This window comes from Rutidosis leptorrhynchoides, chromosome 2 (genome assembly GCF_046630445.1).
Source record: "Rutidosis leptorrhynchoides isolate AG116_Rl617_1_P2 chromosome 2, CSIRO_AGI_Rlap_v1, whole genome shotgun sequence".
Classification (NCBI taxonomy): Eukaryota; Viridiplantae; Streptophyta; class Magnoliopsida; order Asterales; family Asteraceae; genus Rutidosis; species Rutidosis leptorrhynchoides.
The window spans coordinates 316478650-316484332 of NC_092334.1; positions in this window are offsets into that span (position 1 = coordinate 316478650).

The window sequence follows — 5683 nt, forward strand, 5'->3', positions numbered from 1 at the left end:
GAGAGGGTAAGCTAACGCTTAGTGAATGCAATACTTATACATATACATATGTAATTTACCTACACGCATCCACTTACAATACCATGCAAATAAAATGCATAAACGAGCTAGCAACACCAAACATACGACTAGCAACAACGTTAGTATATAAATCGCCAAAATAATATACTAAATCACAATAATGCATAAATATAACAAACCGTTCCCCGCTATGGCACTACCGACTTGTAGACGACCAATAACGTCGAGTCTCACTCGTATGTTGTCACCGACTTGTGACTCATTAAAGGGTGTCATCGACTTGTGAACTACCCACCAATATCTATGGGTCACCGACTTGTGAACGCCATGTGACATCACCGAATTGTGAAGCGCCACTAAGTGTCACCGACTTGTGAACACTATAGGGTGTCACCGCCTTGTGAATCACCCAAGGGTATCACCGACTTGTGAACCCCCATCAATACATATGGGTCACCGACTTGTGAACCTCCATGTGGCATCACCGACTTGTGAAGCACCACCTAGTGTCACCGGCTTGTGAACACTATGAAGTGTCACCGACTCGTGAATCACTTACCCGACTTATGGTGACACCGACTTGTGAAACACCAACCAACTACTAAGGGTCACCGCCTCGTGAACCACCGTGAGGTGTCACCGACTCGTGAGTCTCCTAACGAGACATTACCTACACGTAATCCTCTTCACCCATAACCCCGATAAGTCACCATCTTGTGACACAATGCCCAATACTCACGATGTGGCACCAAAGGCCCACATCGCGTACGAGTAAATAAACCACATACATACATGTATAAATATTCCACTCACCATGTCGCCTTGAAGAAATGCCATCGAATAATCCGCAACACACCGATGGAATGTACCTATTCCATTATCACAAACACAACAACACAATTAGGGTGGATTTACAAATCAACCCAAATTGACAACTAGTGCAATTTCAACCCAAATGCACTTCCAAGCACAAACCGCGCCCAAACTAACCAATAATCACTAACACAAGTGAGAATGGTCCTAATATGCCAATCAAACCTAATCAGAGGTGTTAAACACATATCTTGCCCAAAATGACACTTAAACCCTAATTTGACCCATAAGAAGTCAATATCACGCCATTAGCAAGTTTTGACACCAAAACATATTTAACTCGGCTCTATGCTTCAACTTAATCCATTTTAAGTTTATAAACCTTATTAAATCGACAATTGGGTTATAATCATCACCAAACCCTAATCTTTGACTCTAGTCAAAGTTAGTCAACCAAACATACCCAAAATGGGTTCCAATACTTCCATAATCACTAAACCTAGTGATTAAACCCAAATTCAAGTTCTAAACATAACCAATTTGTTCACCAACCTAAAATCCACCAACACTAACAATAAACCCGATTACTAGCATCACTAAACCCATTTCATGAGTCTAAATGGGTTTATCAACAAATCAAGTTCAAACCCTAACTTTGAATAGCAAAATCAACAATGAAATTCGGAGTTAGAACTTACCAATACCGCCAAAATGATGCCGTTGACGAGTAGAACAACTTTAATGCTTGAGGTTTGACCCGAAACAACCTCCTTCTTCTCCAAATGGAGTTCTCTCTCACTAAAACTCAATCTTTCTCGAGGGTTTGAGGATGGGAGTGTTTGTGTGGGTGAGAAATGAGCTCCAATGGAGTTCTAGGTCAGTCTTGATGACCCCAAACCGACCCTAATTGAAAAGACCAAAGTACCCCTCATTTAAACCTTTTAAAAAGGCTGAAAATTGCCTCTGCAGCAATCGGCGCGCCGCGCCAGAAGGTGGAGCGCCGCTCCAAATAACTGGAAATTGTGGTCGAGCCCAAAACAGGTTTCAGCAACTTGTTTTGGCCATAACTTTTCGACCGTAACTCCGTTTTCGATGAATCAAATATCGTTGGAAACGTAATAAGATATTCTATCCAATGGTAAGGCTTTGAAACATCAACTCAAACTTTATTTGGGGTTGAAAAGATACGTACACACCTTGTCACTTCGGACAACGTCCAGTTTCCTTCGACGTTCGAGAAAGCAACACGTACACTTCATACACGCATCATACACCATAAATACATTATGTACAATAAATATTTGGGTCTTACAGTAATCTACGAAATCTTTTGTGCTATATATATATAGATATTCTATGTAGGTAGAATACCATCCGATAGCCAGAAATCATTTCATATCGAAAAATCCTTTATTCAATCGTACAAAATGGAACTCGCCACTAATTCAAGTCCCTCGGATTCCAATAGGGAGTTCCATACGAGCTCCGAAAGCAGTGTAACCGGAATGGATCAACAAATCAGTCATCACCAATTCTGGATGAAATGGGGATGGGTTCGTAGTCGACTTAATCAATGGAGACGAGAAGAAGGCTATCCTTTCCACCAACAAAAAAAAATTCCCCTTGGCAAACAAACTGAAGCACTTACCGGCGAACCTGTTCGAGACACCATTTTCTCTCTCATTTCCAGAATATCTCGTCATGACTATATACTATCTCGAATTCTAGATCTTATTCATCTGCTCGTTCGAACCGACAATCAACCCGGTGTAATAGAAGAAGTTAACGAGCTTCGCGCTCGAGTTGTAGCATTTGAAAATATAGTACAAAATTTACCAGCTTCAGCAACATCACCAGCACCAACAATACCATCAACAACCCAAGTTTCAACATCATCCGCCTCAACATCACAATCTATACCTCGAGCATAACCATCGTTCTATCTATCGTCATATCTACTTTATTTTCGTTCTTCATGGCGATTATGTAATCTCTAATGTTTTAGAGATTATATATTCTCATTCAAACGGTAAATCAAATGAGATTAATATCTCATTGACTCATCAAATCCATGATTACATCTGAAGAGAATATATATGTAAGTATATTTTTATAAAGATTGTAATTAAAAATTCTTTTGTACAAACTATTAATTGTGAAAATATTTTAATGGGTAGGTAATACCCGAGAGATATATAAATTCACAATTAATATGTTACATTATTCGAATCTGATTCTGCAATCATCAACTATACTCACTACTTTCACAACAATATACATTCTTTTATAGAAATCAAAACAACCATTCTCATCCAAATTTGATTAAATATTCTGATTTTGACAAATCAAAATTCAAGTCAAGATTTAACAGAAGACATCACTCTTAGATTTCTACATCTTTCAAAGACATACTTTGAATTCAAAACTGTGCTGGAACATCACTTTTATTCATAAAACCCAGATAGATATTTGTATCATTCAAGATTCGTGATGATTTCATCATACATATATTAACGAAGACAATCTGCATTTAAACCCTTCAAAATTCTTGAAGACATATCAATCAATTAACAATTGAGAGGATGAACCAACCTCACGTTATCAACAGAAAGAAGGATTTACGCGTATAGCGATACACCTAGAAAACTCTTGAAACCAAAGTCATATATTAACAAATATCTGTGTCAGATTCTTTGGTATTTATTACCAAAAATAACTTTGCAATCCCTTTTCAAAGTAGACAGTTTATCACAGCTCCAGCAAATCAACATCAATTGTTCATTCGAATAAAGCCTTATTATGACAATTACCCCTTCATCATTGTTACCGGGGAACCTTTTATATCTCGCCACATTAGCAGTAAACTTACCAACAACTTCATTAATCTCTAAGCCTCTCCGAAAAATCACTATACTTATTTATTGAAACCCTATCATGTACTCATCTGCATCTTGTAATGGTAGTTGCCATACCAAAAAGCTTGAATCATTATTCTCGAATTTTACAGCAATGCTACGCCAACAGTTATATATATACATATAACGTCTATCTCCAAGACTTACATACTTCGAATGTGAAGTTTCTGAAAAACATCCTAAACTGCGAACTAGTTCTCGAAATTTTGAAAAATGCTGATGAAGCAACAAAAACTGTAAACTACCTTAACAGTCAAAAGTTTGATGATAAAGAATAATGTGTTGGTAAAGCCTAGAAAAAGAGAAGGTTTGGAACTAGAAAACGGATTGAGCAAATTGTGAAGAAGGCTGTGGACAAATCACAAAGATTAAACCTGTCTTCAAAGAATTCAAATGATTCAGTATCTGCTGAAGTCATTAACGAATACCTTACTCCTGACTCTACACTTTCACGGACAAATCTTCTTCATCATCCATCGATATTAGAAATTCTAAGATATCATCGTATCTTTTATTATAAATATCCTCGAGATTTCATAACTATTTTTATCTGAAATTATTTATCTCCTCGCAATATCAGTGTTACATCAGAAAGGAAACTGTTTTAGTTTCTAAATTCTGAAAAATTTGAATTCAAAATTTGAAGGTTTTGAAGTAGTGTTGGGAACTGAAGCATGAGTTAGTATAATATAATGACACTTGATCAATCTAATTATATTATAGTAAGTCATGCTGAGTTTCCAATGGAACATGGTGATTCACATACTATAACGTCATCATGTGCCAATTTATACGACTCTTACATTTTACCTAATCTCTAAACAAATCAAGAACATATCTTCTGATAGTTCTATCTTTTCCCGTAACTTCTGGTAATTTAACCAATCAAGATCGTGTTATTACAATTTCTTAAAACATTAATTATGTTCATTTGAAACTCCATACCTACGAATTCTGGACCACTACTTGCTTTATTTAAAGTCGGGAAGAGAAAACAAAAGCAGGGATTCCGGAATATAAGGGAAGCATTAAAGCCCAACAACAACTCAGAAATTACAAACCGTGTATATCGATGCATATAGCAATAAAAAGACACGGGAGAACTAAAAACACTATAAACCCAAGAGTATAGTAGAAGTAAATAGATTCCTCCGGCGGCAGATGAAAAAGAAGAAAGACAGATATAAAAGTTAGGAGTATATCAAGAATTAGAACTGGATGGAGCATATTGACGAATGCTTTAAAGTATAAATTGAGGAAGAAAGAATAGATGATGTGAGTTGTGGAAATAAGGAAACGAAGGGAGTGGATTTATAGTAAAGTATTCGACAGAGCAATCGAAACATATCATCGCATTTAACCAAAGAGGATTCTAATTTCGTTAATTACCAAAGAATCAAATCTTATTACGAAGATTTCCTTTAAATTCTTTAAATTTCGAAAATAAACCGTGACTACGTCATCGGTTAAAACGAACATGCATTTACTCAGTTCACTCTTTTGTTATAACTTCACTCGCACTCTTCACATTGTTTTATCCATATTACTCAACGATGATAAAACTTTAATTTATAGCTCGTATGCATCATGAAAACATGCTTATTGTCAGCCATGACCATCCCAATCAAATTTTGGGACGAAATTTCTTTAACGGGTAGGTACTGTGACGATCCGGAAATTTTTGACCAAATTTAAACTTGATCTTTATATGTTTTCGACACGATAATCAAAGTCTATAATGTTGAGTCTCAAAAATTTTGAACTGTTTCATATATTCATTTGACTTTCGACCATTCTCGACGATTCACGAACAACTATTTGTAAATAGATATGTGTGTATGTATATAAATAATAATTGGAAGTAAAATTTGAAATATTAAATGTTGTTGTTATGAAATATAATTTTATAATAATTATTATTTAAAACATATTTA